The sequence below is a fragment of the Schistocerca americana genome, chromosome 5 (genome assembly GCF_021461395.2).
Source record: "Schistocerca americana isolate TAMUIC-IGC-003095 chromosome 5, iqSchAmer2.1, whole genome shotgun sequence".
NCBI lineage: Eukaryota > Metazoa > Arthropoda > Insecta > Orthoptera > Acrididae > Schistocerca > Schistocerca americana.
The window spans coordinates 294,519,884-294,533,607 of record NC_060123.1 but is presented as its reverse complement, the minus strand read 5'-3'; the positions used below and the strand labels follow the sequence as shown (position 1 = coordinate 294,533,607).

The 13,724-nt window shown below is 42.7% G+C and overlaps 2 protein-coding genes across 7 annotated transcripts in view; one reads left to right on the top strand and one right to left on the bottom strand.

Moving 5' to 3' along the window:
- Positions 1-13,724, bottom strand: part of LOC124616179 (oxysterol-binding protein-related protein 9) — a 504,981-nt gene that overhangs the window by 366,179 nt on the left and 125,078 nt on the right. The window lies entirely within an intron of this gene.
- The window catches only part of LOC124616180 (elongation of very long chain fatty acids protein AAEL008004-like), a 114,528-nt gene that overhangs the window by 874 nt on the left and 99,930 nt on the right, over positions 1-13,724 (top strand). The window contains exon 2 of one of the 3 annotated variants that reach the window (XM_047144470.1): positions 9,140-9,209. The exons of the other annotated variants lie outside the window; for them this stretch is intronic. The gene's annotated coding sequence lies outside the window, so the exon portion shown is untranslated. The remainder of the gene's footprint in view (positions 1-9,139; positions 9,210-13,724) is intronic. 3 annotated transcript variants of the gene reach the window in all.

Sequence of the window (13,724 nt, the reverse complement as noted above, 5' to 3'; positions counted from 1 at the left end):
TGTATGTCAATAAGAGTATCAACGAAAACTCCGATTTAGTTTGAGCTGTGCGCTATCGTCCAGTAGAACATGTGTAAACGGTAATTAAAAGTATGACCAGTACAGCTACAGAGCAAGGGTGAGGCGTATCAGTGAGGTGCAAACGTCAATATCTCTGGAGAGTCGTTAGATGTCAGATCACCTTTGAAGGTCCCGAGCTCGAAACCCACTGACGTCGATTTTTTTTAACAGCTTACGCGTGAAACTGTAATATGAGAGAACATTTTCCTGACACGTAAAACGGACGTTTCCTAGTTTGTAGCAATGTTCTTTTGTCAGTCTGCTTTCGCTTCGTTAGTTGAAAGTAGCAAACCTTTAGCGTATATCCGTATATGTAACACCACACCTGTCTATTCAAATGTGCTCTATAGGTTTGCTACTTTCAACTAACGAAGCGAAAGCAGACTGCCGAAAGAACATTGCTACAAACTCTGAAACGTCCTTTTTTACATGTCACAAAAATGATTTCCCATATAACAACTTCACGCGTAAGCTGTTAAAAAATAGACATCAGTGGGTTTCGAACTCGGGACCTTTAGCACGACGCTCTGACGCTCTACCACCTCACCTTCCAGGCATACTAACATTTGCGCCTCACACATGCGCTTTTCGGCTACTCCGTAGTTCTGGTTTTTTTTATTACCGTTTACACATGTCTAACAGGACGATAGAGCACCGCATAAACTAAACCGGTGTTTTGGTTGAGACACTGGGACGAGGAGGGAGAGGGATGGAGGGAGGGAGGGAGTGAGTGAGATATTGGATATATTGGGATGGGACTGATCATTGAAATTACATTGATGTAAGTGAATTCTTGACTTTGTAAAGAACTGTCTATATTCTGGCTGGCAGATTCCACAACACAACAGAATTCCGTCGATAAATCATATGATACATCCTTACAGGGTGTTTCCAATGGGCTGTATCTAGATAACATTTTTGGTAAAACATTACACCCGCAAAAATAAGTTCAAGACCGGTTAGATTTCTTAGATTCAACTCATTAAAAACATCATGTTTTCTTCACGTCTTCTTACCTGTTTTCATTATCCACCATAAGTCGTCCACTGAAACAAAGTATGTTGTCCACGAGAAAATCTCTCCTGAACAACCACTACCAATGTCATATGACTGCTGATCAAATACAGACATTCTTGTGAGTGGGGTGGAAGTCATGTATCAAAGATGGTAACACTCTCTCTCTCTCTCTCTCTCTCTCTCTCTCTCTCTCTCTCTCTCTCTCTCTCTTTCCTACCCACGGTAAAAGAAATTAAAATGCTTTCAATCAACTTTGTCTACTAAAATAGATGTCAGTTCCACTGGTAGCTTATGTGCTCTCGCCTGAATACAAGATGCATTCACAGCTTATACAGCTGTACTGCCTGTTGTGGGAATTTCATGAATGCTTCCGATATTTCGCCCCAGAACTGTATCTACGGCATTCTATTGCTTTATATGCCAGAACTACAGTATTATCAGTATCAGCAGTTTGATCGTCTACTTCTCTTTGTTATTACTATTATCTTGGCCGTCCTGCTGTCTTTGTTTCATCAATTAAGCTGTAAAATATGATAAACTTATATCTACTAAGAAATACATCGAGTTTCTCAGTCTTTCGCGTTCAGATCGAAGAATGTTTCGTTCCTCAAGCAAAATACACTGAAGAGCCAAAGACACTCGTACACCTGCCTAATATCGTGTTGGGTCCCCGCGAGCACGCGGAAGTGCCGCAACACGACATTGCATGGACGCGACTAATGTCTGAAAGCGCTGGAGGGAACTGACACCATGAATCCTGCAGGGCTGTCCATAAATCCGTAAGAGTACGAAGGGGTGGAGATCTCTTCTGAACAGCACGTTGCAAGGAATCCCAGATATGCTCAATAACATCCATGTCTGGGGAGTTTGGTGGCCAGCGGAAGTGTTTAAACTCGGAAGAGTGTTCCTGGAGCCACTCTGTAGCAATTCTGATCGTGTGGGGTGTAGCATTGTCCTGCTGGAATTGCCCAAGTCCATCAGAATGTACAATGAAGATGAATGGATGCAGGTGATAGGACAGGGTGCTTACGTACGTGTCACCTGTCAGAACCGTATCGAAACGTGTCAGGGGTCCCATATCACTCCAACTGCACGTGCCCCACACTATTACAGAGCCTCCACCAGCTTGAACAGACCCCTGCTGACAAGCAGGTTCCATGGATTCATCCGCTCATTACAATTTAAAACGTCACTCGTCCGACCAGGCAATATGTTTCCAGTCGTCAACAGTACAATGTCGATATTGACGAGCCCAAGCAAGGCGTAAAGCTTTGTACCGTGCAGTCATCAAGGGTACACGAGTGGGCCTTCGGCTCCGAAAACCCATATCTATTATGTTCCATTTAATGGTTCCCACGCTGACACTTGAAGGCCCAGCACTGAAATCTGCAGCAATTTGCGGAAGCGTCGCACTTCTGTCATATTCAACGATTCTCCTCAGTCATCGTTGGCCCCGTTCTTGCAGGATCTTTTTCCGACCGCAGCGATGCCGGTTATTTGATGCTTTACAGGATTCCTGATATTCACGGTACACTCGTGAAATGGTCGTACGGAGAAATCCCCACTCATCGCTACCTCGGAGATGCTGTGTCCCATCGCTCGTGCGCCGACAGTAGCACCACGTTTAAACTCACTCAAATCTTGACAACCTGCCACTGTAGCAGTAGAAACAGATCAAACGACAGTGCCAGACACTTGCCGACCGCAGCGCCGTATTCTGCCTGTATTATGTGTCTCTTTATTTGAATACGCATGGCTATACCAGTTTCTTTGGCCCTTCAGTGTATGTGTAGCGTTGCAATCTGATCATCACAACCTTCCCATACTGGCGTTTCTCATCGCCGAAATAGAATGCATGGCTCAGAGGACAGTGTACAATAAGATTCGCGCTAATAAGACTCCATTCCGGCTGTCACTGACAGAAACGATGACTGGACCTGGTAGTAAGTTTTAGAAGGCTACGCTTCCCATTCCTCTCTTGTAGCCACTTTTCCTCCCAATTACACATTAATCTTTGTCTCAAGAGCAAGGACACTGCACTTACTGACATTTTACACGATGGAGTCAATTGTAATGACGGGAACATGCCGCATACCGTGTACTTGTGGAAGCGTTCACGTTGGAATGACTGGACACCAAACATAAACGTTACTTCAAGTTGGGACAAGTGGATGGCTCTGAGCACTATGGGACTTCACATCTGTGGTCATCAGTCCCCTAGACTTAGAACTACCTAAATCTAACTAACCTAAGGACATCACTCACATCCATGTCCGAGGCAGGATTCGAACCTGCGACCGTAGCGGTCACGCGGTTCCAAACTGAAGCGCTTAGAACCGCACGGCCACACCGGCTGGCGGACAAGTGGATGAACTGGTCGTGTCGGAGCACTCGGTGTGAGAGACTGACCACATAATAACCTCACATTAAAATTCGCCGAGACAGGTGTCATCGTAGTGGTGAATTATCAAGCATGCATATTAAAGAATTGCCACAGACATCCAGAAACATGACAACAGCTTCAACAAGAATGAGAAAAAGTTCAAGGTAAAAGGATCCTGGATTCCTGTGCTGCACCGAACTACCGTTTGAAGTAGTACGGAGAGAACTACGACGGCCATCACCAAGGAAATAGCCTTCAGACGTTGGGTCGACAAGTACATAATTACAATCTCCTGCCGCGAGTTCGATTCCAGTCCCCCACCAACAATGGAGGGTGGACCTGTGACAATGCCAGTCAATCGTGAAGGCGAAACATCAGAAAAATCAAACAAACGTTGGCCGAAGGACCCGAGACAGAAGCCGAGAGACGATACGACAGCAACTTAACGATAGTAAAAAACGATCAGTTAAAACCGATATTTTAGTTCTGAATAACCAGTATTTTTCGATGTTTGTTTGGTCTGTGTTTCAAAACACCGAAATATCAATTAGCCATAGTAGCAGTGCTAAAATGTTTGGTTTTTAAATAAACCTTTTCTTACAATTAATAATTTTTATTCGTAAAATTTCCTATGCTTTGAAATACTCCGTTATTATAGAAAATGTGGAAAGCGATCAACGTTACTTTAATAACAATGCCGACAGAAACGAGCAGCAAACACACAGCACAAGAAATGGAACAGCGTCGATGAGTCGAAAAAATACCTCTTACCACGAGGCATGACCGATTGGCAGGTACGCGTGTACATGCAGTGTGCCAGTCTCGACACAGCTGGTCTGTAGATTACTTCCACGCTATCGTCGTCTGAAATTTACAGAACGGCACCATCCCTAGTCGTGAAGTATTTTTCGATGTGCGGTATAAATGAAGTACAGTGTTCCATTTGCTTTAAAAGATTAAGAAGGGGTGGAGCCACAACAAACTTGCGACACCATGTAAGGAGAGAAACTTAAAACTTTGAAAAAGGAAAAAACTAATACGAATACTAGTGCTCTAACCTCAGTTTTCACCTTTTAGCACTGTTTTTTCGTAATGCCCAAATTGTGGTATGATCCTCGATTACAATATGATTTTTGAACAGAGTTTCAAAAAGTAGAATCAATAGAAGAATACTGGTATTTTTTCTAATATTTAACCGAGTATCACTTTTCGGGAAAGTCAGCGAATGGTGGATGGACTCAGTTTTCTTTTTATTTGCCTATTTGATATTTTGAGTCTATGTATCTTGAAACTGGGGAAGTGGTAATTTTTCAACCATTGTTCGATTTCTATATTACAAGAAATAATAGAGTAAAGAGCCGAAAATAGGTTATTTCAGAAAATGGGTTATTTCAGAAAATGGGTTATTTCAGAAAATGGGTTATTTCAGAAAATGGGTTATTTCAGAAAATGGATTATTTCAGAAAATGGATTATTTCAGAAAATGGATTATTTCAGAAAATGGGTTATTTCAGAAAATGGGTTATTTCAGAAAATGGGTTATTTCAGAAAATGGGTTATTTCAGAAAATGGGTTATTTCAGAAAATGGGTTATTTCAGAAAATGGGTTATTTCAGAAAATGGGTTATTTCAGAAAATGGGTTATTTCAGAAAATGGGTTATTTCAGAAAATGGTTATTTCAGAAAACGGTTATTTTGAACGGTTTTAACATTCGGATTAAACCGGTGTTGTGACCATAACAGGAAATCGACCGCCAATCCAACAGCAAGTGACCACGAAAGCCACAATAATTTGGTTAGCTGTTGGTACACGTATTTCCGTTGCATTGTATGTTTGCGGTTCTGCGATGGCTGACCTGGAAGAAAATCGCCGCTAGACCGCACCAAATGCTGAAGCAAACTTTAGGAGACAACGATTTAGGTCAGGCACAGACAAGACTAGTGTAAGGGTTTCAAAAATTGGGGAACGACGACTGATGATTACGATCGTTCTGGTCGCCGTCAGCTAGCACATCACCAGAAAATCTTCACGAAGTAAGAGAGCTTCATTCAGCAAGTCGTAGACGGACCCTACAAGACCTCTGCAACACATTGGGAAATGTTCTAGCACACGAGAACGCATCAGAAGAACTGAAGATGGAAAGGACTGCGGCGAAGTTTGTGCGATGACTGATTCAAGGCAATCAGAAGGAAAATCGCGTGGAAATTCGCAAGGAGCAGAAAAAACTGTTTCGAAACAATACAAACTTTCAAACAAAGCTTGCCACAGGTGACGAAAATTGTGTTCGTGGCTACTGTAGCGGCTCCTATCTCTTTACTCACTAATTAACAAATTAGGATGAGAGAGAGAATGTCCCTGCGTGACATTACTGCATGCGACATGTTCACAGCGCAATTGTTCTTTGCGAAATGTTGCATGTGATAAGTGCTACGTTAACCAACTTTTAACGAGAAGCCCCTCTTGCAGTTTTCCTAGCACAAGAGCTAACCCCATGTCTTGTTAAGCTGTCTCGTTGTCCCCCATTGCCTTTCTTTTACGCCGGTCGCGGATTCTCAGACGCATAAGATTAACTGTAAATGATGAACAATCTTAAGAGAGTGTGTCTTAACGTCACTACAATGTAAGTCTTGAAATAAAAGTATGCCACCTTATTTTACTAAAAATTAGCAAAAACAGGCTTTAGAGTTGGTCTGACAGCAATACCCGAATTCAATTTCGCGGCGTATCTTCACTTATCGAGCAACATCGCAAGTTCATAAAAATTTCCATATCAGTTGAATTAGCAAATGGTTCGAATGGCTCTGAGCACTATGGGACTTAACTTCTGAGGTCATCAGTCCTCTAGAACTTAGAACTACTTAAACCTAACTAACCTAAGGACATCACACACATCCATGCCCGAGGATGCGACCGTAGCGGTCGCGCGGTTCCATACTGTAGCGCCTAGAACCACTCGGCCACCAACGTCGGCGTTGAATTAGCACATGAGATCGTGTACACGAGATATATCACACAGACATTTTCCGAGGCATTTTAATCACTACGTTACTTTTACTTGAAATACAATTGGTCCACAGCAAATACATATTGCCTGTCCAAAGACTAGCCCAAGACTGCGTCACAAACGTCTTCAAGAAAGTCAATGAGCAGCGGGTCCTTGCAGTCAACGAGAAAGGTTATGACGACTTTCCCGGTGCTGGTGTGCAGGGTATTTCGGCTATACTGCGCACGTTTCCTTGGAAAGCCCTTACACGTCCTTCATACAGTCCCGGTCTCTCCCACATGCGATTTCTATATTTTTGGAGCCCTGAAGGAATACACACGTGGTCGTCGATTTGCTTCGGACGAAAATATGTAACCGACAACATTATTCCATTAAGGCAATGACAGTCTTGTCTCAGAGCGGGATAAATATATTTAACAGATACGACAATTATTTTTTGAAATAATAAACATTTTACTTAATTTTTCCATATGCCTCCCTTTCATTTGAATACCACTTACACAGTTCAAAAGTAGCGGAAGCAGTGGGATCGGAGTATGCCTTATTCGGTCGCCTGGAGGCCGCTTTGAAGGCGACGTAATTCGGGAATTTTTGAATACCATCACGTACAAATGAAGTGCCACGAAGAAATCCACCCCATTTCACGCAAAGCTCACATTGGGGACGTAAAATTTTAGTTTTAATTTTTTTTCCTTTAGATGTCTGTACCATACTTTATACGGAGGGCCAAGTCAGGTTTCGGTTCCCCTTGACACACACCGTTACGCTGTCGCTCCAAATGGCCCGGGCCCAAGCAACTCCAAATGGCCCGGGCCCAAGCAACGGCCAGGTCTTACGGTTATAGCGGACGGGCGGCGCAGACCAGGTCACAGATCGGGAACCGTAGAATACCAAATCAATGTGCAACCAAGGCTGGCTGAGCTTCCTGAGGAGCAATCCATTTGACACCACCCAGGCGGAAGAGGCCGCTTACCGAACGATTCGGACGCCGCTTAGTGCTGTCGTTTCCTAGCGGCAATACCATGATAGAGTTGCGAAGCGGCCTGAAGGCCCGTACTTAACTACTTTTCTAGGATGAACCATCTGCCATATTCCGCAACCCTGGCTTCACAAAAGTTACTTTTAGTCTACAACTACCGTTTAATACCTAGGTAAACTGTGTACTGCATAGCGTATCGAACAGTAGTAGTATTTTTAACTTCACACATTTCGGCATTTTAACAACAAATACACTGTAATTTTCATTTGTGGAGGAACGGAAAAAGAAATTTAACCAGGAAGCTGTTGCTAGGAAATCAACTGTAAGAAAACTGAAGTCTCTGGTCGTACCCGTAGACGCAGCGTAGATCAATGCCACGTAGAACCCATCTCGTCATATTCGAGGAAATTTTCAACGCCATAATAATTAGTTTTGTAACTAGAGATAGGTACTATATTACTACCTCTGTCATTTCTTCCACTTATTGCTACAACCGTTAACTACATATTCTCTTGACTAAACATGTCAACAGCGAGAGGAAATGCGCGATTACGATCCTATTATGACACAGCGCATTAAGTTCAGCGACAGACAAAGGAAAGTAGGTTAAGGTAAGGCTATTGTCTATCAACTAGGGTGAATTCATTAGAAACACGGAACGCAATTCTCAGTGTTTGGAGGGTATGTGCTGTTTAACAACGTTTCCTCACAGAACAATATGTGCCCTTGGTGGCAGTACCTTACCAAGTTGAACAGCTCGGGTATGATTCACTGACCGACGCAAAGCTTCCAACAGCAAGCACTTCTCCCACAGTCTCCAAAAATCTTAATTTTAGAGACGCAACACACTGAAATTTATGGAAACCGTCGATCAATGAGGCGTCTTGTGACAGTTCAGGTGATACGAACACGACACGACATGAACCAGCTCATCATTATAATTGGATACATCCACGGCCGAGCAAACTATCGCTCAACACTACAACGGCTCCACTGAGGCAGAAGCCGACGAAGCAGTATTTTTATTGATGTTTTCAGCCCAGATCAAATACATACATCTTAACTCTAGGCATCATTCGGCGAAAATATGTTCCTCATTCACTTGTCTAAGCTATTTCGTGCTATGCAGATGACAAATGGGGTAGGACGACGAACTTTTGACACAGGCACCAAAAATGCTATACTAGACGGTGGGCGTGAGGCTGCAATCACGTTTACCAACTACGAAATTTGCGGGCAATACGGAGCAGCATCAATCTGGAGAAGATGCTACGAAATCGGCAGCTATGTTACTGACATATGCTCCGAACGGTTACTACGAAGTTCGCGACAAGAAGGGTAATTACAGAATTACATGAAATTCTCCGAAAAGATATACCACTGCAGCGAAGGTTCTACACATTATGTGATCACCTGGATTACCCTTGCCGTGAAAAGAATACCAAAAAGCATCCTGAATAACAAACTATCAGTTCAAAGGATAAATGAGGAGGAGGAGGATTTATTTATTCTAAACCATTCCTACGCGATAACGAAATCTGGCACTTTCTTTCAAAGAACTGCCACCAGACGCGAACATCTGAAGTTTATGCAGGGTAATTGTAAAGCCTATGAAACATTTTAAGAAATCGCTTTAGGTAAATCACTGAACATAACATATCATACAGGATGTGAAACAAAAGTGCTTTTTTTTAGGCGGAGCTGTGAAATTATAGAAGAAAAACATTGTCAAGGACGCCACCAACAGTAGTTGCTGAAAATCGTGGTGAGTAAGACAAAGAAAACATTTTGTGACTAAAATTTGCCAGCTGCCATTAGGTAGTGAGTGCGCAAAGAACGTTCCGTGCAAGTTTCAATAGGACACTGCCAGTCTACAACAGCCTAGTGAAGTGGAACAAGAAATTCCAGAAGGATGGTGGGTTGTGCGATGCAAAAAGTTCGGGATGTGTCAGAAACGACAGTGCACCGTCTGAGGGACATAATGTTGCGAAGTCGTCAAGATGAGGCCTGCCCACATTGCCACAATGGTGTACGAGATTATGTGAATAAGGCGCCGGACATGACGTCCTCGATTTTTCCTTGTTCGCCAAGCACAGCGTTTGCGTCCCACCTTTACCACAAAATCTCGAAACCTCGCGACACTGCATTGCAGCAGCTGTTCTTACCGTCACTCCCCAGATGCAAGGGTTGGGTATGGGAAAAATTGGAATCGATTATACGTGTGCCATGCGGCGAAGAGTGGACCATAGAGCATTTACAAACATGGTCAAAAAACTTTGGTAGTTTGTCCTTCACTTAGTGTATGATTTGTTACACTGTTTTTGGCCACTTATCTGCAAAGATTTTTTGTCGAAGTTTGAGCGGAGAGAAAACAACACTCCCTATAAATTACAAAATAGGTTTTTCATAGCTAAATGAAAAGTGGGAATGGACAAATCGGAGACAAACTGACTAACGTGCGGCCTAGTTATGCAAAAAGTTCAACGGCTTGAACGTAATCCGGGTAGTTAAGAAAACCTTAGTGATTTGATGGAAAACTTAAGTATTTCACGAAGAGCTGGCGCTGCTAGCTACGTAAATGAAGCGTCAAAAATTTCGCCCCGTAAGGTCTAGCTGTTTTGCGCATAAAACGTTACATTGATGTGATATTTAAATGTCAAAAGGGCTTCCTTCGATACAAATACTAAATGAGGGGCATTTCGATAACTGAAGATACAAGGAAAACAAGCGAGATGTCAGTAAGAACATGCTTTCTGAAAACAACTTAAAAATTTAAAATACCATTGTAATTGCCCTGTAAGTTTCAGATTATTTCTTTGTGAATTGGTTTGCAGTAACAACAGAAAAGTAAATAGATGCCGAAATTGTGACAAGCTTTTTTGTCAAATATAGCTTCATTTTCTATCATGCCTATTAAAAAAATGTTCTCCGATTATTCGTATAAGTCATAAATGTCGCTACAAGCTGCAATTTCGACCCTGAGTAAGTGCACAATCCATGACATCTATCGATGACACACTGCAGCTTGTTACAATATAAATGCTGCTTCGTTTGACCACAACTTCCCTTTAGAAACGTCGGTATCACCACTAACCGTCTGGTTCGCTTCGAAAATCGTAGTTCCGGCACAAAAACCGGTGTGCGTTGCTAAATTTGCGCTCGGCCGTCCAAAACTTCACCACTAAGATGTTGCGCCCGCGGCGACAAGCGGCTGTCTTAAAATAGTGAAATGGTACAACTTCGGTGTCACTCTCTCACTCTCTCACTCTCTCACTCTCACACACACACACACACACACACACACACACACACACACACACACACACACAGAGAGAGAGAGAGAGAGAGAGAGAGAGAGAGAGACAGTTGTACCGACCAACCTTGACTACTGATCAACACAATACATCTCGCTTTGATCCAAAGTCGTTAAGTAGTTACTAAATATTGTGATTATGAAACAGCAGCGAACTTACGTCCTATGATCAGCGATTGTATCGCAGCTCATTCGGTATGTTCTTACTGACGAAAACACAATTTCTAATCATTTTACAATGTAGTTTTTCCCTAACAATTTTCATTTCCATAACTCGTGATTTAGATTTTTACATATTCGCGCCGCCTTTTAAGTGGAGAAGTTCTTGCAACACACAGTTAAAATCTTGGAAGCACTCTCAGTAACACACACCTACATTGAAAATATCTAGCTGATCACAGGAGATCTAAATACAAAGCTTACTCAGATGACTCAACATTTTAAAAATTTTATTAAGTTGTTTAATTAAAACCAGCGGTTTGCTAGGTGTATATATATGATGACCGAACAATGGCGGAATTTCAGCACTACCAATCTAAATTCGGTTTTCTAACTCTGCCACACGATACCACCGACTACGGACATACGAGGGGCGGTCTTAGTTTAACACTTCGGGAAAAATAAAATAAAATACAACATAAGCGTTGCCCATCATGCAGAGGTTACTACTGAAATTTCGACAGTATACTTTCCGGGAAGATTCGGACAACATTCTACTTACTCCCATATGCATCACGCTAAATGACCACGATGAGAACATTGGAGAAATTAGAGCTAATACAGAAGTTTACCGACAATCATCCTGCCCACGCGTCATTCACGGGTGGAGTAGGGAAGGGGGGAAATCAGTCAGTGGTACCAGAAATATCCTTCGCCACACACCGTTAGGCGGCTTACAAGGTATGATGCAGACGTAGATTAATTTTTAGTGTGCAGTCCTGGCCCACATTAAAACACCCGCAAAAAACTACCGTAGCATGTCGCGAGGGAAGCCAAAACGAAATGGCCTAGTCTGTTGATGAAGTGGAGCAATTTCCGTTAATCGTCCACAGCAACAGCAGCAGAATTGGCCAGACGCTATACCTGGGTATGTGACTACTCAGTTGGTGCAGGAGTTCGTAGCGTTTTTCCCTAAGTTAAATAAATACAACATATACACATAAACTTTTAGTCTTCACTGTTTACAACATCCTGACAATTCTGAGGTAACGTTTCAATTCAGCGACAGTAGAAATCACGTGATTTGGAGGCAAATAGAACTCGGCAAGCAATGTTCGACGCGCATTTTCATCCGGGAAGGAAGTTTCTGGAAGCTTGCTCCACAGAGAGCGGAAGAGATGAAAATATGACGGCGCAAGATCAGGTGCATGAGGTGGGTGCGGAATGCCTTCCAAACCCTACTCCTGCCAATCGTTTTTGTCAGTCTAGCAGATTGCGGGCGAGCGTCATCGTTTAGGAGCATCACTTCATGCAGTCTTTCCTTTTGTTGTTCTTCGATTGCAACTGCAACACGTCTCAACTGTTGACGATAAATGTCAGCAGTGATTGTTGGACCTCGGGGAAGCAATTCGTAGTACACCATACTGCCGCTGTTCCACCAGATGCTTAACATTTTCTGTTGTGGACGAGCGCACGTCTCTGTACGGAAAACTGCTGCTTTGTTTGGGCTCAACCAATCCTTCCTTTTCCGTATGTTAGCATAAACACACCACTTCTCATCACCAATAACGATACAGGATAGGATCATTGTGGGTTAGCGCGTTTGAACGATCTTCCTCAATTCCCGAAAGTCTTCCTGAAGGTGGAGAGTTACTGATGTCAAAATGATCCTCCTTGAAACGATAAAACCATTTTCTTGCAGTGCTCTGTCCAATGATATTGTCCCCATACACGGCGCAAATGTTTCTGGCAGCCTCCGCTGCTATTACCCTCCTATTCAACTCAGACAGAAGAATATCTCGGAAATGTTCGATTTCTCCATTTCACACTCCATTTTCTGGTGTCCACAGCTACACTTGCTATTTCCAAATGACAATATGTAAGCTCAACATTATAGCAACAGTGAACCACAAATAAAAAACGACAATCGATAAATAAACCCATACCAACATACAAAATAAAAACGATAAGATAAAAAGTAGCGTATAGCTTTTTTTATCTTTGAACTTCAAACAAATGGGTAGTAGTGACGACATTCCATTAGCGAATACAAGGCTGGTTTGATAAGCCTGGTGAACTTCCGTGAAAGAATGGAAAGTTTTGTTGCGCCTTCACGGTTTTAGCTTGATTATTCTAAGGATCGTATACAGAATTTCAACAATGTACTGTGTGTAGTTCACTGATGACAACCGTCTGATTGAAAAGCGAGAAAAAGTTTAGCACTGCTATTAAACCTTTTCATTGGAAGGGTCGAAATGCCGCACAAACCGAAACAGAACTGGCTGAAGGTTCACGCGGGATCTCCACCATCACAGAAAGCCATTTATTTTGAATTACTGATTTTTAACACGGTCGGACAAGCACCGAAGACGAAGCATGCTCCGGCCGTCCAACTGAGGTTACTACAAAAGAAACCACTGGCAAGGGTGCCTCGATTGCTGACAGTCGACAAAAAGCGTCTCCTGCAAAACATTTCAGCACAATGTCTGCCGATGTTTAATCGCAATCAGCAAGACCTTTTGCGCCCATTTGTGACTGCTGATAGAACCTGAATCCACCACAACACACCAGAGTCAAAAAGGCAGTCAAAACAATGGACAAAGGCTTGTGAAAGGGCACCGAACAAGGTAAACGCCATTCTGACAGCTACTGTTTTATGGGATTTCCAAGAAATAATCCTCATAGATTACTTAGAAAACGGCAGAACCTTAACTGGACCCTATTACACTTCACTGTTGGAACGTTTGAAACTTGTGTTAGCTGAAAAAAGACCAAGATTTGCACGCAAAAAATGCTCTTTTACCATGA